The sequence below is a fragment of the Dryobates pubescens genome, chromosome Z, assembly GCF_014839835.1.
Source record: "Dryobates pubescens isolate bDryPub1 chromosome Z, bDryPub1.pri, whole genome shotgun sequence".
Lineage (NCBI taxonomy): Eukaryota > Metazoa > Chordata > Aves > Piciformes > Picidae > Dryobates > Dryobates pubescens.
The window spans coordinates 95,757,790-95,783,792 of NC_071657.1; positions in this window are offsets into that span (position 1 = coordinate 95,757,790).

Genomic DNA, 26,003 nt, shown 5'->3' on the forward strand with positions numbered 1-26,003 from the left:
AAATTATCTTCATTTCATTTTCAGCTCAATTCCATGGAGATATATGAATTGCCTTCTGGTCAGGGTGACTAGAAACACCAGGTATTGTTCTGGTGGACAAGCTGTTTTGCACTGCAGTGATATATATAACAGATATACAATCTACAGGAGCATTAGAGCTGTTCAGAGACCATTTGGACAGGCACTAAGTCTAGAAGTTCCACTCAAAATCTTGTGTACACGCTTGAAAGTTTTGTATCTTACATCAATTTACTAACACCTTTAAAAAACCAGTTACATATCTAATTCTGTATGAGTCACCCAAGGCACTCTAGATAGATAGCACTTAACAATAATCAAGTGAAAACATGTCTAATCAGAAAATCCATAGCGAATTTTAGTGTTTACGGGTCTGACAGCAGAGTCTAGAATATTTTACAGCTCCTGAGAGCACCTGTACTTGGTAATTAATGATTTCCTAAGTCTAGGCAAAACATAATAAACTAAATACCATCTTGATTTCTTTACCATTTCAATTCTCACTTTATTCTTCATGGCTTCTATTTTGGAAAAGCTGAAATTAAAAATAAAAAAATAATAATTAAAAAAAATCCACCAATGCATTATAGATATTGAGTGTTTGAAATGCAGCTGTTAGATGTAAAGCAGAGACTATGAATTTTAAGAATTAGTTTTAAAGTGAGATCAGACCTAAACAGTCAAGAAGATGTGAACAGACTTAATGACCAGTCTGCAGCAGATTTTATGCATCCTACTCTCAATTAATTGGTATGATGTAACAAACTAGGCTCTCAGATCACAGTATCACAGTATAACTAAGGTTGGAAGAGACCCCAAGGATCATCGAGTCCAACCTGTCCCAACAGATCTCACAACTAGACCATGGCACCAAGTGCCACGTCCAATCTCCTCTTGAACACCTCCAGGGACGGTGACTCCACCACCTCCCTGGGCAGCACATTCCAATGACGAACGAACTCGCTCAGTGAAGAACTTTTTCCTCACCTCGAGTCTAAACCTCCCCTGGCACAGCTTGAGACTGTGTCCTCTTGTTCTGGTGCTGGTTGCCTGGGAGAAGAGACCAACCCCTTCCTGTCTACAACCACCTTTCAGGTAGTTGTAGAGGGCAATGAGGTCACCCCTGATCCTTCTCTTCTCCAGGCTAAACAATCCCATTCAAAACATTTCAAAAACAATTATATTAGTGTAATTTTCCTTGCAGAATACAAAAGATCAGATAGAATCTGGGAAACATTAGTGATTGTTTAGAGAAACTAAAAAAATACTTTAAAAAAAAACAACAAAAAAACAACACCCCAACCCATACAGAAATAGCATTGGATCACCAAGAGACATTTTTACTAGATTTTAAAACCTTCATCCAAAAAAATCCCTACTGAAAGTGATGTCAGGATTAAAAACTCTACTGCAGAGTAATTAGAAATAGTTTCACTATATTAAGAATTTAAGATATATACTGTGCATCAATATGAAGCCTAGATAGCTGCCCAGAGTATTTTTATTCAGGATTTTCTTTACTCTATTCCCTGTTAAATGTTGCAAGTAACCAGAAAATAATGTACAGTTGAAATACCAATAGGTAATAGTGCGTTATATGTCAACTCCTGGATTGACCTGAGCATGTTTCCTGAATACAAATCAATACAAATCAAAAGACAAAAAAAAAACCAAAAAAAACACAAGCCCATACCATTAAACCCCAGTACCTGAAAATCCTATACAATGTTATTGTCTGCAGGTTCCCATCTGAAAAGCCTGTAGTTGACCATGGTTTGCATCAGTAGCTCAGTGTGTAACAATAACTATGGGAAGCAAGACAGTCATATTTTCCAATGGTCACTGAGTGTGGTGGGATGAAATTACTCCACAAAATAAAATTGCCAGACCAGCTCAGCTGGAAAAGCAAATGAATATATATTTACAAACACACTAAAATCTAGAAATACATAATGTAATGAATATGTACAAAATATACAATATTTACATATATTTACAATTTATAAACAACACAACCAACAGCTTCCCCCTCTCCCCTCTCCCAGACAAGGAGAAAAGCAGAGAGTAGTTTGTTAGTACTCAGCCACAACAAACGCACGTAGCCAAGGTCAGTAGCAACCAGCTAGTATCTGCTAGAGCAAAGAAACTCAAAAGAGAGTTAGTTTACACAACTAACTTTATATTAGTGATCAGACCAGTGGGATTATTTAGACCTTATCATTATTTTCCGTTTCCAGCCAATAGCAGTTTATTTACATGCTACGACTTTTCTATTCAGTCTGTGGAAAATTTTCCTAGGCACAGTGTAACACTGCCACACTGAGGTTCCCCTTATTTTAGTGAGGATACATTGATACAAAGATATTTAAAGGCAAAAGGAGAATCCATCATACTATTCTTCGGGGTAGGTTTGTACCTGTATTTTCTTGGCATTCCCAGGAAACAAAACTCAAATATATGTCCTGCATACAAGGCACACAGAATCACAGGATGCTAACATTATATCAGAGGCCAATTTCTCTGACCTCAAGTGTGGAAGAAAACTAGTTCAGAATAAGCACATTTCTGAATGCTCTTTTCTGCTATGAACTATAGAGGAACTGACATGAAAAAAAAAAAAAAAAAACAAACAAAAAATAACCAAACCAAAACAAAAACCAACCCCCCAAAAAATGGGTCTGGCTTTTTAGAATATAGCTCTCCACCTTTAATTAAATTCTCAAGAAGACACGTTTTGACAAGTCTGAAGTGATTAAAATGTCAAAAAATCCCATGAATTTCAAGTTATTTTAATAAGATTTAGACATGGAAGAGAGGATGGGCTATTGCCTAAAACAAATGCACATCATTCCAAAGTCTAGATAGATTGCCTTGGTTTAGCATCGTGATGCCTGTTAGCACTGTACAATTAATTGTTTTTTTCATATTCAGAAAAAAATTGTTATTTAGATTGTATACAATTTCCTGCTAACACAATCTCCTGAGAATCTCAGTTACTGTAACATTAGTCAAGATTCTAGGAAGTAGTGTTATTCAATAATATTAAAGACGCACAAATTTACTCCGTTTCTCAGAATCAGCAGAATAGAATAGAATAGAATAGAATAGAATAGAATAGAATAGAATAGAATAGAATAAACCAGGTTGGAAGAAACCTTCAAGATCATCGTGTCCAACCTATCCACCACCACCTAATCAAAATCACCTAGCAAACTCCTGGCCAAGCTGTCAGCCCATGGCTTGGATGGGAGCACACTGCGATGGGTTAGGAACTGGCTGGAGGGCCGAGCCCAGAGAGTGGTAGTGAATGGTGCCACATCCAGCTGGCAGCCAGTCACTAGTGGTGTGCCCCAGGTATCAGTACTGGGCCCCATGCTCTTTAACATCTTTATTGATGATCTGGACGAGGACATTGAGTCCATCATCAGTAAATTTGCTGACGACACCAAGCTGGGGGCAGGAGTTGATCTGCTGGAGGGTAGAGAGGCTCTGCAGAGGGACCTCGACAGACTGGGCAGATGGGCAGAGTCCAGCGGCATGAGATTGAACACATCCAAGTGCCGGGTTCTGCACATTGGCCACAACAACCCCATGCAGAGCTACAGGCTGGGGTCAGAGTGGCTAGAGAGCAGTCAGGCTGAGAGGGACCTGGGGGTGCTGGTTGATGGTAGACTGAACATGAGCCTGCAGTGTGCTCAGGCAGCTAAGAGGGCCAATGGCATCCTGGCCTGCATCAGGAACAGTGTGGCCAGCAGGAGCAGGGAGGTCATTCTGCCCCTGTACACTGCACTGGTTAGGCCGCACCTCGAGTCCTGTGTCCAGTTCTGGGCCCCTCAGTTTAGGAAGGAGGTTGACTTGCTGGAACGAGTCCAGAGAAGAGCAACAAAGTTGGTGAGGGGTTTGGAACATAAGCCCTACGAGGAGAGGCTGAGGGAGCTGGGGTTGCTTAGCCTGGAGAAGAGGAGACTCAGAGGTGACCTTATTACTCTCTACAACTACCTGAAGGGAGGTTGTAGACAGACGGATGTTGGTCTCTTCTCCCAGGCAGCTAGTACCAGAACAAGAGGATACAGTCTCAGGCTGCGCCAGGGTAGGTTCAGGCTAGATGTTAGGAAAAAGTTCTATACAGAAAGAGTGATTGCACATTGGAATGGGCTGCCTGGGAAGGTGGTGGAGTCGCCATCACTGGAAGTTTTCAGGAGGAGACTTGATGGGGTGCTTGGTGCCGTGGGTTAGTTGTTTGGGTGGTGTTGGATTGGTTGATGGGTTGGATGCGATGATCTTGAAGGTCTCTTCCAACCTGGTTTATTCTATGTATTCTATGTATTCTATGTATTCTAATCTGTCAACTAAACCATGCAACCCAGCATCCTGTCAAGCCTCGCCCTGAACACCCCCAGAGACGGTGACCCCACCACCTCCTCAGGCAGCCCATTCCAATGGGCAATCACTCTCTCTGTGTAAAACTTCCTTCTAACCTCCAGCCTAAACCTCCCCTAACACAGCCTGAGATCAGGCTGGTCAAGCAGGACCTGCCCTTCCTAAATCCATGCTGGCTGGGCCTGATCCCTTGGCCAGCCTGTAAGTGCTGTGTGACTGCACTCAGGATGACCTGTTCCATAATCTTGCCTGGCACTGAGGTCAGGCTGACAGGCCTATAATTCCCTGGCTTATCCAACCAGCCCTTCTTGTGGATGGGCACCACGCTGGCCAGCTTCCAGTCCGCTGGAATGTCTCCGGTGAGCCAGGACTGCTGAAAAATGATGGAGAGTGGCTTGGCCAGCACATCTGCCAGCTCTCTCAGCACCCTAGGATGGATCCCATCTGGTCCCATGGACTTGTGGGGATCCAAGTGGCTGAGCAGATCACCAAATACCCCATTCTGGAACAGAGGAAGAGTATGCTGCTCCCTGACTCCTTCTGCCAGCTCTGCAGGCCAGCTGTCTGGAAGACATTCTGTCCTGCTAGAAAAAATCGAGGCAAAGAAGTTGTTAAGTACCTCTGCCTTCTCCTCATCCTTTGTTACAACGTTCCCCTCCGTGTCCACCAAGGAGTGGAGGTTGTCCTTGCCTGAGTCTGCCTCTGAAGCAGGACAAATTTATGTGGAGTAAGAACATAAAAGCAATATGCTTTCATTTCTTTTCCATTCCTCTTCACACTGAACTTTACTCATAACTCATTACAAGGGACAAGCATAATCCTAAATATCCATAGTACATATTGCCTTCCTTATAGCATTACTTCTCTCTGGCCTTCCATTCCTTGATATTTTTAAAATGTAAGCACATACATAGTTTTTGGATTCACATGATGAAAAATTGACCCTTTAGGTTCATATGTTTACAATGAGGGTGGCGAGACACTGAAACAGGTTGCCCAGGGAGGTCATGAATGACCCCTGCCTGGAGATGTTCAAGGCCAGGTTGGATGAGGCCTTGAACACCTGGTATATTGGAAGGTGTTTCTGCCCATGGCAGGGCAGTTGGAACTAGATGATCTTTAAAGTTCCTTCCAACCCAAACCATTCTATAAATATATGTGTTGATCATTGAAGTCCAGGTAATACTGAACAACTCTGTCCATACAGACTTAAAAAGTATTATAGATAATGCATTTCAAAAGGTAATGAAGGATAGTAAATATCCTTGCTTGCTTATTCTGGCTGGTGTGCAAAGCTGATCATAATTATTTTGGAATGATTAATATCATGAACAGATGTTACCAGGAATTATAATCATTCCTGTTAAAGTAAAAATCTCAGTAAATTATTTCAAACACAATCAGTATCTGAGACTTAAGATTTGCATTTTGAAGTTCCCGTCAATAAACTTTTGATGTGTGCATCAGTATTGTAGGTGCATACAGTTGAAAATTACAATGTAGGAAGAGCATGATAAGAATTTGAGGAAATTCTGTATACCAGGATTCAATGTCATCATAGAATCAGAATCACAGAATGCCTTAGATTGGAAGGAACTTTAGAGATTATCTATTCCAACCTCCCCACCACGGGCCAGGACATCTCTCATCTAGACTTGGCTTCTCAAAGCCTCATCCAACCTGGCCTTAAAAACCCCCAGGAAGGAGGTATTCACAGCCTCCGTGAGCAACCTATTCAAGGTTTCTTCTCTAGGCTGAACAACCCCAGCTCCTTAGCCTATCCTCATAGCAGAGGTGTTTGAGCCCTTGGATCATCTTTGTGGTTCTCCTCTGAACATGCTCCAAAAGCTCTGTGCCTTTCTTATTATGAGTACACCAAAACTGGATGCAGTATTTGAGGTGGGGTCTCGCAAGAGCTTCCTTTACCTGCAGGCCACAACCATCTTGATGTACTCTAGGATATGATTTGCTTTCTGGGCTGCATGAGTGCACTGCTGCCTCATGTTCAGCTTCTCATCAATTAATACACCCAAGTCTCTTTTAAGCACATGCTTAAAAGGTTTTGCTGACCTGCTGATGAATAGCTTTCAATCACATTTATACTTCTTCCTCTTTTCCCATACTCTCCAGGGTACAAATGGTTGCTTTCTATGGAAAAATCCATTAGTGTTCCCACATTTTTATTAGCACATAGTTATCCAACTGAATGTAAGATGTTATCTCCCAAGCTTATGTTCAGCTTGCCACAGCAGGTAATAGAGCAGGGAACATAAAGAATAAGCCTTTAGGACTTTCTGATAATCACTATTCTCCCACATCAGAAAGGTATGTCAACTTTCACATTAAACCAGCTCTGCAGTCACTTTATGCTGTCATGTCTAAAGACTGGAGAGCTGACTCAGAAGTCTGCTGCTTCAGTAAAGTGCTCTGAAGAACAGCTGTGTATTGAGGTCTGCTCCTTGGAGTGACTCTGGCTTAAATCTTGAGTCTTTACTGTTATGGAGAATACATATGTTCCATTGAACACTAAAACAAATTCTGTTTTTTAGACGTGGGAATGGCAATAGCTGTTGGAACTTGAGACAGAATTCCACATCTTTCCATTTAATGGCAGCCAGGAAGCACTTATAAAAAATGTAGCATTTCCTGCAGTCTGTGAACTATTACTGAATTCAAGTTTTACATTCCAGTGTGCTGCTGTTTAAACTTTGGTAATGGTCTAGCTGAACAGAACCAGTCTCCTGCTCAGCAGTGTAGTATCTTTTTACAAGTAGTTGGAAGAGGTCCAGCAATATGTGGAGGTGGAAGGGAGCCTGGGAAATGTCAGTGAGAGTTTTGGCAGGTTGGAATAGTTCATCAGAGGTCAGGGAAAAGAAAAAGGCTGGGAAAATTTGAGGGAGCCTCTGAGTGCTCAAGATACTGATAAGGGACAGTAGGATTTCAGAATGTCTCTCTAGAAAGATAGGGAAAAGTAGAAATAAATTAATTGGAGTTCCAGAGAACAAAATGATTTTGTTAGGGATTTCAGAGAAGATTGCAGGCATCACTCAGTGTTCACCTGTGCCTCCATTTGTCCCTCAGAAGGATAAAAGGTGTGAATAAGGCAATACATTACTATCAGCAATAATGCACTAGAACTACTGTTAAGTAAGACATTTCCTGATTGTTCTCCTGATAAATTTCTGCTTATACTGGAATTGAACATTACCAAGGAAGAGACAACAGAAACATCTAAATTTTGTAACTGAGACTAAAGGAAAAAGAAGCTGTATGTAGAAATGAAGACAGATAAATAATAAAAATATCTTTGTTTATAAAAGCCAACTCTCCTGCTAGCAAACAAAACAAGATTAGTACAACTCAGCAGGTTCCCACTCCTCTCCTAAGTTGATCCAAAAGCCAAGATGGGGCAGGGGAAAAAAGGAATGGAGAGATTCCCTGTATGTCAGCAATCCTGATGTTAGGCCTACTGTTTTTATTTTTTTTTCTGGAAGTCCTACTGAAAACAGAGAGTGAAGAAGAAATAGCGAAACATAAAGTTTGGCTGCCATGTTGGTTTACCTGGACCAGTGTTGAAATTTTTATAACACTGAGGGAGACAGAAATTTGCAGAGGGTTTGTCAACATATGCCATCAATAAATATAACCCCCATTAATGTTACTGATTATTAAAGCAATCTAAGAATATAGCCTGAGAACATCTGCAGGTATAAAAAATATCAGACTTGCTATAGACACTACTGTGATTCTAACAGTAATGATGACTGAGTCATTTTCTTCTATTTAATGCATTTTGTCCATCTCTTGCTTTATTGGCAACTACATCTTAAATTACATTATATGTTCTTATACTTAAGTAGGATATATATGGTTTTTAATTGTTAAAAATAAATAAATACTTCTCTTTTAAAAAACATTTCCAGTACTCAATATGAAATCTTGTCATACCAGCTTATGTGACCTGTCATCAGTCTTGTTAGAAGCAATGGCTCTGCTCAGGTCAAAACATCTTGTCCTTCTGACAAATTGAAGCACTTGTTATATTTCTCCTGCTGAACAATCTCCATATCAGCATGCTTTTTTTTTTGCCTTTTTTCCCCTTTTTTTTTCCTTTTTTTTTTTTTTTCTGATTTACAAGGCATCTGAGCTCTGAAGCTTCCCTAGGCCCAAAACTCAGAAACAAAGCACTACTGCTTCTCCTAGCAGTTTGGAACACGTTCCTTCAGAAAACAGGGACTCCAGTAAGTCCTTGCCTCCCACTCAAGTGAAATATGCCCTTCCTCATACAGTGGACCAAACCAGCATTTTGCATTTACAATGTAATAAGTGGTGGTACAAGATAAGTATAGAACAAACTTTGTTTAGGATTCTAAAACAAAATTACATTTAAACATAACTTAATTCATATTTTTAAAATCTTATGGTAACACATTTCTCTGCCTTGTTTCTACACTGTGTTAGAAAATGGGGAAAAAAGGGGGGAAAAAAAAGAGTTAAGTGATATGAGACAGGCAGGATACCACAATGTATATGTCATCTTCTCAGAATTCTGGGTTCCTCTTTCACTCTGTGCCTCCCTTCCCCCCCAACCCCTTAATCCCTCCGTCTTATTCCTCAGCTCCTCATCGGTCAAACAGGAACTTCTGCACATTAACATCATATAATATCTGTCCCTCTTCCCTTTCCTGAACCAAGTATGTACTATGTATCAGAGTCATTGCTGATCCAACCAGTTTCTGGTTCAGAAAGCCTTGTATCAGCCCTTTTTTACTGACTTGGGCATTTTCCATTCTGCAAAACTATCTTTGCAGAGAAATATGGTTGGCCTAGTTCACTAAATCCTTAGTCATCTATTGTCCAAAGGCATTTCCTCCAGATTAGTCAATTATAAGGCTTAATGATTGATTTTTGTAGGTACATACAACAGCTTTGTCAGCTCATAGTAAGTTTAGACATTGAGGCAATTCTTAATACCTTTGTGCCAAACATCAAACAGAAACTCCTGACAGACTTTTTGAACTCCAACAGGTTACTTTAGGCTCAAGGACAAAGGATGAAGAGACAACAAGAGGCCAAAACCAATATTTATTACACCTCTACCCAAAAGTATTAGGAAAATTCTGCAATGCAGACTGAACCCAAAGGAATTGAGCAGGGGTTCCACTATTCTTGGCACAGTGGTTTTCTTCAGGCTTGGTGCCTGCATATTTCTTTGTATGAGACCAAATGCTCTCTCCTCTGTTCAGAGTGGTATTTTTTTGACTGATACTTGGCAAACGGCAGAGGCAGAATAGCTTTACACCTTTATTTTCTGTTAGAGCTAGCTAACCTGTAAACAGCTTGGCTGTTCTTTAGCTCCTGGTGTGTTTCCTTGGGAGCTAAATCTCAGATTTATGATTTCTTCTCATTAAAATGGGCCCCTGTTTTTTAACTACAGTATGTAGAGCTCTGTATCCAGGTCTGAAAAGTTTTACAGTGCTAAAAGAAGGGATTGGGAATACAGAGATTACAACTTTGTTTCAAGTTACTACACAGCCTTGGGAAGCTGTGTATATATGTATAATATAAATGCTACATTACATACTTTTTTATTTAGTATGTGTATTCTTCACTAAGATGATGATGTTTTCCCTTGCAGTTAACTTCAGAAACACTTTAAATTAGTTTCCAGTAGTTTTCAGCTTCTGGTGTATCTGCATCAGGAGTAGTATACATTTGCCTAGGTCTTGCAACTGCAGAATTTGTGGAATTGGAGCAGTCTTCTACAGCAGAAGGCCCATTCTTACTCTGTGTCTACAGGCTACTCCAGATCTGTCTGGGTCTTGACACAGAATTCTCCACACAATGTGCTCCGGTAGCCCTTGGTTCCTTCAGGTACTATGTTGATAGGACTCAAAATCGCATCTTGGAAGTGGGTGCACATAAAGGCTCTGGAAAGACGGTAACTAGCCTGACAATTCTCAAGGTCTTTGTATACCCTTGGTATGCTGTATTGCTGCACATAGCTATGAACTGAAATCCTAAGAGCAAAGCTAAGCAAAGTCCAACCAAAAGAGCAAAGGTTACAAAAGTGAGAATACTATCAGACTAACAAAAAATGTGGAAAAGGGAATGTGGCATTTGAAGATTGTCTCTAAGCATTCTCCTTGTTTGGAGGGGCATAAAATCAACATGCCAGTGGGTATTAAAAAGAGTGATGTGATCACTCAGAATCTGTCAATCCATATTCATCCCACTTTATTACAAGCTCTTTTGGGGTCCAACAGTTGACAACATCACAAGTGAAAACCAACCTCGCTATCTGAATAGTTCTCCATCTAAGCTAACTGTGGCTCACTCACAGAGAAATTCTGCTTTGGGTCACCTAAAACCTTCTGTGATTTCACTCACTTCATGTTGCTATTGTGTGACCTGGACATTATAGAAGAGGTGACTAGAGAGATCCAGGAAGTATAATGCAAGCAATGACTCATAAAATTCAGTCTCCAAGGAACCTACACAATCCAATCAAAAGTTTCATATGGAAAACAAAACAAAAAACAAAACAAACAAACAAAAACAAATGCAAACAAACAAAACCAAAACAAACAAACAAACAAAATTACCACAGAGCCACAAAAACAAAAGTGGCGAGCAGGAGAAATTGAGAGAAGACTGTGTCCACGGAGGCGTCCAATGCAGCAGTCACATTACTGCACAGATTTGGGGTATCTTTCTGTAAGGTTCCTGGCTCCCAGAAGCCTTCCTCTGCCTCTTAGATTTCAGTGCTTTAGACTCTTTTACTACAGGTACTTCTCATTAAATCAACTAATGACATTAATCTGTGTGCTAACAGTTAAGCACATAAAATTAAATTTCACTTAGTAGAAGAGAATTTCATAGTAATCCTTATGGGCACCTGAAGAGTTAAGATTTATCCAACTGTTTACAAAGTTGCCCTCTACTTTAAACATAATATGGTTTTGGGAGGATATGGTTAATACAAATAGCTGTATTGTTTTGTTGTTGTTTTAATGAAAATATACATACATATGAAAATTTTTGCAGCAAACGTACAAATCAGAAATTTAAAAATGTTAAGTTGCTTCAATATTTTTGGTTTAATCAATTAATTGTATCCTGTATCAATGCAAAATAAGAAAAACATTTTATATTTTATTTGATTACTAAACTAGCATTTACTCAAGTGAATAAATCCAAGTGGTCTGAAAGGGCTACCTGCATAAACCAGAAAGTAATCCTTAAAAATATTCCTGTTAATTACATAACAGAAACTATAAGGCAATGTATTGTTGTTGCAAACCTGAAGGCCAAATGGTCTTTTGCACACTAGTGCTGCAAAAGTTTCCTTAATATATTGTGAACTGTGTTGTCAAAAGGAACTAGAGGTCATTATTTGACTCAGCAAAGAGGATTCCCACACTGCAGTCAGCAGTTAGCTAAAATATTCCCATTGCTTCTAAAGTTCATATGCGACTTCAAATTACTATTTTTGAAGAATCTCAGTATTTTCAACTATGTCAAATGATATTATTAAATTATTATTGGAATTCTCTAAAATAAAATACATTTAGTGCTGAAGCAAAATCTCTGCTTCTAACAATGTGACTTAGCAGAAAGGCTGAAGGCTGGTGGTCCCACTGTTTCATGTTTAGGTCTGTAGTGATACCAGCAAAAACATCAAGATGAATCCTTGAAGGTGTTTTTTTTGGGGGGGGTGTTTGGAGGTTTGGATTTGTGGGGACTTTTTAAAGTCAAGACCAACCAAACAAAATTGGTGAAACCAACCAACCAGAACTCCTTGTAATTTTGTACTGAAGTAGTCCTTAAATCCACTGTCATTTCCTATCAAGCCCCAGAAGAAGTCATCAGGTAATCACTAGACAAGGTGTAACACTTCCAGATGCTTTTCCCTCCATTATGTAAGGAAATCCACCTGAAATTGTGACAGCCAATGCTAACAAAATAAATCTAAAGCATGACTTTGCACTAATATTACAACAGAAAGTGACACAGTTTCTCAACATGAGGTACTGCCTACATTTAGAGTAGAATAGAATAAATAGAATAGAATAGGATAGGATAGGATAGGATAGGATAAGATAGGATAGGATAGGATAGGATAGGATAGGATAGGACAGACCAGGTTGGAAGAGACCTTCAAGATCACCTTTGTTGGATTTAGTTGACAGAGTGGAAGCAAAACACGATTTCCTGAAAGAGATATAGTCTATGATGCCAGTCCTGAATCCCTACCCATAAGATGGAGATACAGGTTCCTCTGAAACTGGTGTTCAGGGACAATAGTATTCTAGTCTATTAGGTGAGAACCCTCACAGATACTTATTTCACAGAATAAGAATATTAAGGGTTGGAAGGAACCTCAAAAGGTCATCCAGCCCAATTTCCCTTCCAGAGCAGAATCACTTACACCAAATCACACAGGAACACATCCAGGTGGGTTTTGAATATCACCAGAGAGGGAAACTCCACAACCCCCCTGGGCAGCCTGTTCAAGTGTTCTGTGACCCTCACAGTGAAAAAATTTTTCCTAGGCCTCAATTTCCACCCATTGCCCCTTGTTCTGTTATTGGGCATCACTGAGAAGAGCCTGACTCCATCATCTTGGCACTCACCCTTTATCCATTTATAAGCACTAATGAGGTCACCCCTTAGTCTCCTCTTCTCCAATCTGAAGAGCCCCAGCTCCCTCAGTCTGTCCTTGTGAGGAAGATGTTCCACTTCCCTAATAATTTTTGTGGCTCTGCACTTGACTCTCTCAAGCAGTTCCCTGTCCTTCCTGAACTGATGGGCTCAGAACTGGATACAATACTCCAGATGTGGCCTCACCAGGGCAAAGTAGACGTACTGCCACACCCCTTCTAATACACCCCAGAATGGCGTTGGTTTTCTTGGCCACAAAAGCACATTGCTGGCTCATAGTCAACCTCCCATCCACTAGGACTCTCAGGTCCTTTTCGCCTTCACTGTTCTCCAACAGGTCAGTCCCAAACATATAATAGTACATAGGATTGTTCTTTCTCAGGCGCAAAACTCTACAATTGCCCCTGTTGAATTTCCATGCAATTTCTCCCTGCCCAACTCTCCAGCCTATCTAAGTCTTGATGAATGACAACACAACCCTATGGTGAGTCAGCCACTCCTCCCAGTTTTGTGTCATCAGCAAACTTGCAGACAGTGCTCTCGGTTCCCTCATCCAAGTTGTTGATTAATATATTGAATAGTACTGGTCCTAGTACTGAGCCCTGAGGGACTCCACTAGATACAGGCCTCCAACTAGACTCTGTCCCATTGACCACAACTCTTTGACTTTCCTTCAGCAGTTCACAATCCACCTCATTACCTGATCATCCAGACCACATTTCCTCAGTTTAGCTGTGAGGATGCTGTGGTACTTTTCATCTCTGAAATGTGTGGGTTTTTTCTGAATATGTAGACTGATTTCTGAAGATCTGTCCAAGACAGTTAAAATGACACAGGTGTTGGGCTTGAATTCTCATACTTCATTCAGACACAGATGTGATGAACACATTAACATAGCTAATTATATAGTTAACTATAATAATATAGTTAATTATATACAAGTCTTGTGAAGTATTCACTAGCAGGGAATAACAAAAGATTTTCCAACCAAAAAATAATATGGAAACAAAGCTGTTGGTGGTTTTCAAGACAAAGGACATGGCTGTCTCAGATAATATTGCTTTATCTCCAAGTAGAACTCCTTTAAGGAACATACTTAGTCTAGGGTCAATATTTACATGCAAAGCAGAATCATTTCCTAAAGGCAAGGAGAAGCTTCATAGTGTCAGGTTATAATAAGGGCTAGATCTTTGGGGTGTAATTAATCTTACTAATTGTGGTCAGTTAACTGCTTAGGCTCCTTCTGCACACCTTTCCAAGAAAGAGTGTCTCCAGAGCATAGGTTCTCATAAAACCTGTTGTAGAATCAGTCCTGAGAAATTTCTCTCTTCTTTAACTGTAGGAGGAAGCCTAAAAATCTACCTTTCATGACAATCTCAGATACCAAAAATTTAATACAATCAGTCCCATTTTGTTATACATAGAACCCTGGAGTCAGCATGAAGTTGGACAAACCCAATGATTAAGGCATGCAGTATTTTATCATATCAGTATCAGATCTTTTCAGGTCTATCAAAGAACCAAAATAGAAAAGACAACATTGCAAATTCGTGTTTTTAAATTAGGAAATTCCTTTAATTCCAGTTCACATCTGTTGCTTAGCTGCCTGAAAACCTCTCAAGCTCTCCAATAGTGCATCCCTTCTAGGAAAATCCAGATTCCAACCACCCATGGATTCAATTATTGTTACAGGCGAAATCTTTTTAAACTTATCTTATCTTCAGTCTACTTGCCCAGCAAGGAACCTGACAGTAAATATGAGCTCTGCTTTTATTTTAGAAATCACTGCAGCTTTCCTCCAGGAAAACAAGCAATTAAATGTCTTTTTGTATCCCTGAATGTTGAAGTACCTGAGAAAGGTGTGAAATATTTTTATACTAAATGCTCAAATGCAGAGTTATTCACACATACTTTTTAGTGGTTAAGAATGTTGCATTGTATAATTTCAAGAACTTGCCACATTGTTTACTTTGGATGGGAGGTTCACTCACATTCTGTTAAAATGATGTTAGTTTATTCAAGGTCATGCATTGTTTAGCTACTTTCACTTCCAATTTAATTGACTTGGAAAAAAAAATAATTCCAAGAAAACATTAATCAAATGTTGATAGTGAAAAGGGGACTTTAAGAAGAAAAAAGGTACTCCAAAGCTAGAGAACTATAGCAGGAGGAAACAAACAATAAACAAAAAATGCCCATACACATCCAATCATAATCTAGATGATACTAATGGATATCCTGCTAATAATAACAACAGTAATAGTTCCACATTAAATATAGACATGGAAAGTTAGGAAAAAGCATACTTCACTTCCTTTACCTTTAACTATCTAAATGTTAAATGCTTTAAAATGGCAGGTAGGCTCCCCCTAGAGTTGATGGATAATAGAAGGTATAAGGGATCTACTGTAGCTGTTTGAAGATGACCAGATATATAGCAAGGGGGAGTACTTAATTTCATTAACTGTAAAACAAGCCATGACAAATGGCTTAGATTAGACAGTCACATTTTAAATGCAAAATGTGTATCTTGCCACCCAATGCAGTGGCATGACTTACTAAGGAATTCTCTCTAATACTAGATTTCAGAGTCAGGGCTGTTTAGAAATGCAAGAGAAACAAAGATCAAAACCCCTGTATCTGACTGCAGTGTATTGGCATTAGATTTCATTCAAGGCTGAATCTCATTCATTTGTGTCCAGCATTCAAACTATATGTCTCTTTTCCCTCCTTAAAAGCACCATCTTTATACTTCACTTGGTTGTGTAAGAAAATTCTGGAGTTTGTCAATAATATAATTCTATCATGTCAGATAAAAATGAACCTAGATAAGACTTTATAACAACCACACAGTGGACATTTTACAGAGAAGTGATTCTTCATCAATAGAACGAGGACTTTTAAAATCTAAACTGTCATTTTTGGGAAATAAGATATAAATGTTGTTTGACTCAGTAAAGAACAAAACCAGGGAAATCTTATTAAACCAATTTTATCTCTTATAGGAGATATTTTACTAACTTAATTCAGAGGAACCTCTTTTATATTCCAACCAGTATCAAAAGCTTGAACTACCCAGTTTATGAAGAGTACGAGATGCAAATACTGTTGTTTCTGTTACTGGTCTGTTTGAGAAAACAAATTCCACCAAACTTCAAGGCACTCTCTGCACTGATCTCTATATTATCTTTTAAATTCACATATTTTTCATGTAAAATTCCTTAGTCATTTTTCTGTAAACCAAATTAAACCTTGACCCTCCATTTGTCTAAGTTAACTAAAATACTAAGTGTTAGACTGTGGTTTCAGAGATATTGTACAATGCACTGTCAGGAAAAGGCGTGGATAGCTTGCATACGAAATTTCCTGAAAACTATGTTTACAAGGAATTTGCTTTGTTATAAAGCCTTTAAATCCACTCCACTTATTGAACCCTGCTCTTTTGCTAATATACATCTCTCAAAGTTTTTACTTTGCAAGGCAAAATATAGTATAAGGTTTTCCCACAAATATTTATGCTCTAGACAGAACTTAAGCTGGCATGAAAATTTGTGTTGCCTTTCATAGGTGGGAAAATATAATCTATTAATTATTATAGCATCTGCTTTTGTAATGACCTCTGTAACAGGAAATAGAGCACAAGTGACCCAATAAAGCTGGTGATAAAATTATAAATAACATCTGCTTTTTTGCTATTGTGTTGTTTTTTTCTGCAGTTCTGAATGGACCATGTCATATTATAACTCAGACGGTCCCTCTGCAGAAAGACACTGGAGGAAATCTGTGGGTTTATGTGCAAGTTGCAGGAAGAAAAAGCTGCTAAGTTGCTAAACTACTTCAGCTTATTTTGAGAAAAAAATAGTACACACATATTGTTTAGAAATACAACTTTTCATGTTATATGTGTTTGACTCTCAACAAAAAAATACGTATTACATATGTAAGACTTTTCCTCTATATTGCATGTATAGAGAACAGGAGGTCCCTATAGCCTCAAAATTTTACAATATACACTTGTTTTCAACAATAATGGCTGTAAAGCTGCAGTCCCTTTTTTTCATTAGTCTACCAAACTGCTTGGTACCTGAACAGATAGCTGTGCCCAGTTAGTTCTCAGATGTTGACACAGAGTTTCAGCAAATTCACCACGAGTTTAAGTATTTTACTTGGGTATCTTGTGACAGGAATAAAATTATTTTAATATCTAACTAAAAGTTGATTTAAAGCCAAAACCATTTATTACTATGGATTTTTTTTTTTATATAAATGGGGTAAATTATTTACAATCTAAAAATAAAAATGTTTTCTGAATGACAAAACTAATGAAAACCGGCTACTTTTCTCTGTAGTTCTGCCTTGTAAATTTCTTCCCCTGTTGTGATGATCTCAGCTTCTCCTTCACTTCCTTCACACATATCTTTTATCAAACACCTTTTTGTACACAAGACAATAGTGCTGTTGCTACCCTGAACTTCTAAGCATAGTAATTAGCTATCTGGTACAATACCTAGCTGCTTGATCAACTGCTCTAAGCTCATTCTACAGGATAAACAGGTAGAAAATGAGAGACTCTATTTTACCCCTACTTATCTTACTAATGCCAGCACCTCCCCAGACCTGTGAGACCATACTTAGTCCTCTGTTTCTCCCTCAGATGGCATCAACGTAAATTGACTGCTAGGTTCAAAGATTACTCAGGAAAATGGCACATATGCAATCAAACTGAAAAATTCACAGCGTAATTGTACAATCTCCAACTCTAGAAGGGTGATTAAAATCAGCAAATTAAAAGCTGAAGAAATAATATGTTTGTCATTTTTGAAAACACTATTATCTTGACCAAAATGGATCACCACCATTACTCAAAATTACTCTGTTGTATTTTAGCAAGGTCCTTGTAGGGATGAAGAAATTAAAAGGGGGGAACTGTCTTTTAAGGATACAGCAGAAGACTAGGCACCATGATTATAAATTGTCATGTATTCCAGTCTAGCAATATAGACCAAATAAATATGTACAAGGTAAAAGAAAAGACTGTCCAGCAGACTTCCAATGCTTTTTCCATACCACAGCTGTCATGAGACTGTGTAGGAAGAAAATTAGAAAGGCCAAAGCCCAAATGGAAATTAATTTGGTTTCATCTGTTAGAAAGAACAGGAGATGCTTCTACAAATACATTAGCAACAAATGAAGGACTAAGAAGAATCTCTGTCCTTTGTTGGATGCAGGGGGGAACATAGTGGTCAAGGCTGAGGGACTCAGTAACTTCTTTACTTCAGTCTCTACCAGTAAGACCAACTGTTCACTGGATACCCAGACCCCTGAGCTAGAAAACTGGGATAGGGAGCACAGTGAACCCCCCTTAATCCACAGGGAGATAGTTCGTGAGCTGTTGCACCACTTAGACAAACATCAGTCTATGGGGCCAGATGGCATATATCTGAGGGTAATGAAGGAACTAGTAGAAGTGCTCACCAAGGCACTTTCCCTAATTTACCCTCCGGATAACCAGAGAGGTCCCATCTGACAAGCAATTGGCAATGGTGACACCCATCTACAAGAAGGGCTCAAAGGAGGACCAAGGAATTACTGATGTTAGTACCAGGGAAGGTTATGGAGCAGATCATCTGGAATGTCATTATGCACCACGTGCATTGCAAACAGGTGATCGAGCCCAGTCAGCATGTGTTCATGAGGGCAGGTCCTGCTTTATGAACCTGATCTCCATCTACAACAAGATGATTCAGCAGATGAAGGAAAGGCTCTGAATGTTGTTTACCTGGACAATAGTAAAGCATTTGATGTTGTCTTCCACAGCATCCCCCTGGTGAAACTAGCTGCTCATGACTTGGGTGGGTGGACACTTTGCTGGGAAAAAAATGGTCTAGATAGCCTAAAGAGTGGTGATGAGTGGAGCTAAATCCAGTTGGTGGCAGTTATAGGTGCTGCTCCCCAGAAATCAGTGCTGAGGCAAATCTTGTTTAATACATCTATCAATTATATGGATGAGTGGATTGTGTGCACCTTCAGCAAGTTTGCACACAACACCAAATTCAGTGGGAGCATTGATCTGAAGGTAGGAAGGCTCTGCAGAGGTATCTGCACAAGTTCACATGGGCTGTATGAGGTTCAACAAGGCCAAATGCCAAGTCCTGCACCTGAGCCAGAATGACCCCAGGCAATGATACACACCCTGGGGGAGAGCAGCTGGAAAGCTACCCATCAAAGTACCTGCAAGTGCTGGTTAACTGCTGGCTGAACATGAGCCAGCAGTGTGCCCAGGTGACCAAGACCAACAGCATCCCAGACTACATCAGAAATAGTGTGCCCAGGGAAGTGATCATGTCCCTGTACTAAGCACTGGTGAGGCCACACCTTGAATACTGTGTTCAGTTTTGGGCCCCTTGCTACAAGAAAGACACTGAGGTGCTGGAGAATGCACAGAGAATGGCAATGAAGCTGGTAAAGGGTTTGGAGAACATGTCTTCTAAGGCAGTGTTAGGTCAGCAATCAGACTTGATGATCTTAGAGGTATTTTCCAACTTAAAGAAATCTATGATTGAATGATATGCTTTATTCTTCTTCAGTATGCATTGTTTGGGTTGTGTTTTACTCTCTTTCCATAACAGGAGAGCTTCCTGAAAAATATCACTTTAATAATACCCATGCATTCCAAATAATGAGAACTGATACTATCACCCATCACAAAGATATGTGAAAACAGTGTGTTTTGTATTCTGAGGTGACAAATCTTCCTTTGTCATTAACATGCAGAAAAGTTTGGTACCTTCTATAGATACCTGTCAAGCACATTTTAACTCTGACTTATCTTTCTGAAAATGCCTATTGGTGTTCTTTGAATAAATCACATCCAAAGTGATTTCTTTCTCTTTTCATGGTTCTTTGAATAAGGCATCTCCATGTGTGCATGATATGAGCCACAATGTAGTAGAAAGATTTTCGCCCTGTGAATGAACATATAATGGATGTTTGGCATTAACATCCATTGCATAGGTGGAAAATTAGAAGCAGAAAAATCTGATTGCTACCTTCCATATAGTGTGTGCATCCCTTTCAGAGCAAATGTGGACATTCTGTCCCTAATGAAGCCATCAACTGGTTTGTCATGGATTTTTTTAAATCAAGGATTTATTTCCCAGGGTGGATTCAGCTCTTCAGTTTATATGTCTACAGTATAGACTTCTACATCTCAGTTACCAACCAGAGCATCTTACATACAATAAAGTGAAGAGGGTGTTTCAGGCCAAGAGTTATTTAATCCTTTTAAAACTTATTACAATACCACCTTTCACACACTGGGAAACCCTTTTTCTCTTCACTAAGAGAAGCCTAAAATGATATGTTCAGGTAAAGATATTTCCATTTACTAAGCTAAATTGTAGTCACAGGACTTAGTTCAGCTGCAAATAAACATAACCAGTACTGATAAGTTCTTTGAGAAGTACAAGTAGCATCTATCAATATAAAGTATGCATTGATTGCATGTATTTCCCTTCTTCAAGCAAAATGGTCTCAGTTTTCCTCTTGCAACATTTTAACTGTCATTCCTAAGTAAACTTTGTCATTCGAACAAATCAATAACATAAAAAATAAATGCAATTATATGTCACAGTGACTAAGAAGAATCCTTTCTGTTAGATGTTATGACTATGTAAATGCTGTAAATGTTCAGACTCCACTTCTTAGGAACTCATTTTCCTCAGCCATGTCAGAATTGTTCACTGTCTGTTATGCGCATATCTGCTAATCAATTTCCTCAGCCGTGGAACTCCCAATAAACATTAACACAGGTTAAGTTAATGTTTACAGTTGTGGTGCAGGCTTTGTGGTGGTAGTTCTCTGTTGGTTTTGGGGGTGTTTTGGGGTGGTTTTTGTTTTGGGTTTTTTTTGTGTTGTGGTGTTGTTTTTTACTATTAGGGAGAGCGGATAAAAAACAGTTTGTGAACAGGAAAGTAGGTCGAGCTCATAATAAACACAGGTCTAATGTTCCTATTTATAGCTTAGCTCTTCACTTCCTGCTATGTAAGATTATACTGCTTTGTCTTTTTCTTCACAGTTTTCCTTACAATTTGAATATATTTCAAAACTTCTTTAAGACTCTGTTGGAAAAGGCAAAAATTAATGGGTTAGACAGATTTAACATAAAAGAATTAAAATTTCTCTGTTAAACTGGTGGAATTGCATTTAGTCTAATATAATATAAACATATGTCATACCTTTGCTGACCTAAAAACAATATTAAAACAGAACTTTTTGCTCTACAATAAGCAGAATAAACAACCAGGATAATTCCTTGAGTCTTAAAAGTCTGTGCACTATGAAACAAATTTTTGGCCATCCCACTGGAAATACAATTCCTGCATTGCAACAGGTTTTCTTACACATTTTTGTGAGGCTAGAGATTTGGAGAAAGTCAATAAAATATACATTGAAACACACACAGTTAATTACTCTTGTAACATAAAATTAACAGTATCTGCAGACAGTATTATATGCACAATATCCAATCAATTTTGGATTATTTTAAAATTATATGCTGGATTTTGAATGCATAAAGATAGTAAAAATCTGAGCATTTATAGGAATTTAACAGCTTTTTTCCCCTATCAAAATAGTATCTGAAGTCCAGAAAGTAGTAAAAAAACCCTGTAAACATTCTAACATAATGTATCAAGAAGGAGTAAAACAAACTATAAGATAGCTTTAGTATATAATGTTATCATTACAATGCTTGTATCATTACATATCTGGGGCCCTCAGTTTAGGAAAGATGTTGAGTTGCTGGAATGTGTCCAGAGAAGGGCAACAAAGCTGGTGAGAGGTCTGGAGCACAGCCCTGTGAGGAGAGGCTGATGGAGCTGGGGTTGTTTAGCCTGGAAAGGAGGAGGCTCAGGGGAGACATTATTGCTCTCTACAACTACCTGAAAGGAGATTGCAGCCAGGTAGGGGTTGGTCTCTTCTCCCAGGCAACCAGCACCAAAACAAGAGGATACAGTCTCAAGATGCACCAGGGGAGGTTTAGGCTGGATGTTAGGAAGAAATCTTCACAGAAAGAGTGACTGCCCATTGGAATGGGCTGCCCAGGGAGCTGGTGGAGTCACCATCACTGGAGGCATTTAAGAAGAGACTGGATGGGGTGCTTGGTGCCATGGTTTAGTTGATTAGATAGTGTTGGGTCATAGGTTGAACTCAATGATCTTGAAGGGCTTTTCCAACCTGGTTAATTCTATTCTATTCTATTCTATTCTATTCTATTCTATTCTATTCTATTCTATTCTATTCTATTCTATTCTATTCTATTCCATTCCATTCCATTCCATTCCATTCCATTCCATTCCATTCCATTCCATTCCATTCCATTCCATTCCATTCTATCTCATCTCTCATTATTATACTACATACTCTAATATTCTACTAAATGCATTAATTTACTATCAAACCAATTCACAAAACAATTCAATCTGCCAATCAAGCTCTGTATGTAAACAAATTTTGGAAAGGTCAGGAAAAAAAAAAAAAAAGGATCACCAAATTCAGAGTGTTCTGGACATTAACTCATAGGTTTATTGGTTCACAAAAAGGACTTACAGATATCGTGTGCAAAATTTCAAATAGGATACTAGGTTTCATTAACTGGAAAGTTCAGTCTTTTTAGAAAATCTTACTATGTACCTAGACTGTTACAATATACCTAGCTGCATAAATTCCTTTGGCATTGCACATGTAACTAACAACTATAAAACTATTTGTAGTTTGGCCAGCTATAAATCCTGTGACTCTTCAATGGTCTCTTCTGCATAATTTTGTGTTTTACACATGAAACACAACACTGATTCAGCTTCATCATTACTGCTATGAGTCTTGTCTGCCATAGCTGCAGCTAAGATGGTTGTCTTTAAATTAGATACTGTGACACAGCACTGGAGTGTGGTGATTCCTAAGCCCTAAATTCTGTTCTTTCTGCATCACTTTCTTCATCTTTCTACTTGGGAGTCTCCATGCAGCCCTAAGTACTAACTGGCTACACAGTTCAAACACACCAGTATAGATAGTTTAAATGTAACTATAAAACTAGCCTTATGTGAGGGGTTGAAGCAGACGCCCTCCCCACCATGGGCAAAAATAATGACTCAGGCAAACAAAAGTGGTGGAAATTTTAAATGAGAAGCTGTGAATGTTTACAGAGAGCCAGAAGCGCAGTGACAAAAGAAATCCCAAAAGTATAACCAGAAATATCCCATCCCCACCTGAGGGTACACCCAAGACCCCCAGGGCTCCTTCTTCCCCCTTTCCCACTCCACTGCTAGGCTAGTCTCAGCTAGCCAGATCTGAGACTGCCCATCCCCCCCAGCCTTGGGCCTAGCCAGGCCCAAGGCCAGGAGACATCTCCCCCAAGTTACTGGGTGGCGGCAAGGGAAGAAAGAGAAAGTGCCAGACCCTATGCTGAGATCTCATAGTGGTGCAGGGTATCATGGGATGAAATACCTTGTTTCCTGTGTCCACCCACTGGACTGGGCTTCCAGACACAGGAAGCGCCCCTCGTATGAACACAGCAGAGAGCGCCCAGCCCAAACTGCTACACCTCAAAATATTTCCAAGTGTGTTACAGCAATGGGTAGAGTATAGACAGTTTAATCTACTCAGCTGTAGGTGAAAAGGTGATTTTTATCCTATACAATTTGGTTTTATTCAAATTCAACATCCAGTTTTTATCCTTCTCCACAAAGCATGTGAAACACTTGAGGTGAACAAGACTGTATCTCCATTCTGTCACAGGCCTTACTTTCCTAGTCAGTATAGTTTGCCTAGCATCTTGGATCTATACACTTGGATTGTAAAGGGCTATGTAACTTAGCCTGTGCCAGTATAAAGGCTCACTGCAGCAGCTTCCGGAGTTACTGTGCTGCTACTCATTTCTGGTGTGAAGAAACCTTCATTCTCCAGTACCTATTTTTAACAGAATGCCACAGCCAGTTAGGTAAATGTCTGGTGGTTTTGACATGACTGAGAGACTGGAGATGCTTTGAAAAAGTCTTTCAATGTGAAAAAAAACACAGCAACTTAAACCCCTGACCCTCCATCTGAGCGCTTAATTAGTCTACTAATAAATTTATGTACATTACCCTTTCTGTCAGCTGCCCACTGTTTCTATATAACTCACATGCAGAGGTTTCCAGGCTCTGGCCTGTAGCAATGCTGATCTGTGTGTGTCTTGCACTACAATACCAAGTCTTGAATAAATCTTGGATTTCAGACTCATTCATGTGTTTGATAATCATCTTACTTTTGGAAAATCCAATACAGGATAATAAAACTCCAAGCAGGCTTCCATACAAAACTCAGGACTGTCTTCTTACCACAGTGACCTAGTGATCAAGACTGAAGGATCACAAATCACAAACAGAAATAATTCCCATGGACAGATAGGTGGAGCAGGGGGATTTTGATTATAGGTAAAAATTACTGTAGCACTCCTGAAAGTTACTGCAATCTACAGAAACTGGAATCCCAGATGATATCTTGTTTGCAACATCCAGTAAACAAGTAGCAATGTCTTGATCATTAAAGAATGATGGTTGCAAATCTATAATGTGTCTTTAAAAAAAATAATACAGTTTAAAAAAAAAAATAGAAAAAAAAAAAAAGTCATCACAAAAGCTGAAGTTTCTGTTTGTGCTGATTGTTTGATTTAATGTATGCCACGAAACACATACTGGTGTCATGACCAGGATCATGTTCCTGCAAAAACCAAGATTATTTTTTTTCATGATCATGAAGATTAAAGGTAAACCTGAACAATGATCTATATTTAAATGTTGATTTCACAAAATAAGAGAAGTGAAAGAGGTAAGTATTTTTGTATATGTAGAATAGAAAGAAAAAGAAAACTACAACTGAGATTTCTTTACCATGACTAGTGCAGCCACAGCTACCTTTTTCTGTAACCAAACTGTAACAAGCCATTAGATTATGCAAATTACCTGTGAAGGTAATGAAATGCAGTGTATGCAGTTATCTTGAGAAATTATTGTCATCTATTAGCCGTCCTTCACAGCACACTCTTAGTAAGTTATTCTTCTATACAGTTTCATAATTGAAATTTATCTGAATAATTAATAATACTGGTTATGCAACATATTGTGTGTGGGGGGGGGAAAGGACACTTATTGTTAAGAAACTATAATAAAAAGAAGTGTGGGTGGAGTGCAGAAAGCCCAAGGTAATAACAATCAATTAAGCTTATGTCTCTAAATTCTGGCCTCCTTTCAGCTTAATTTGTATAATGGAGTAGAGCTAATGCACTGATGGACCAAGATTAGCTTGGATAGCATACATATATTTTGTCAAAAAAAACTTATAAATGTATTGCAATTTCTAGTTCAGCCCCTTGGTTTTGTACAATAAAACATGAATTTGCTTCTTTATTTTGCCATCATTTGAAGTTACCAGTTCCATTCCACTCAGACTCCATGCCATAGCTCCAGTTACTTCAGTGCTTCAGAAAAAGTGCTTCAGCACTTCAGAAAGCTGAAATACTGATGTCAGAGAAAGCAGTATCTCATTCAAGTTGAATAGCTAAATCAGGTTGTGTTTCTCTAGCGTTATTTGTAGAATGTACTTTGAAGAGAGATATTGTGTTGGCATATTAAATATATAAACAGGTAAGTAAATAAGCAAGCAGACAATCTCTGTGTTGCAGAAGAAAATTGTGAATCAGGTTTTAAACTGACTTAACAAGTCCAAGTGCCGGGTGCTGCACTTTGGCAACGGCAACCCCATGCAGAGCTACAGGCTGGGGTCAGAGTGGCTGGAGAGCTCCCAAACAGAGAGTGACCTGGGGGTGCTGATTGACAGCCACCTAAACATGAGCCAGCAGTGTGCCCAGGTGGCCAAGAAGGCCAACGGCATCCTGGCCTGCA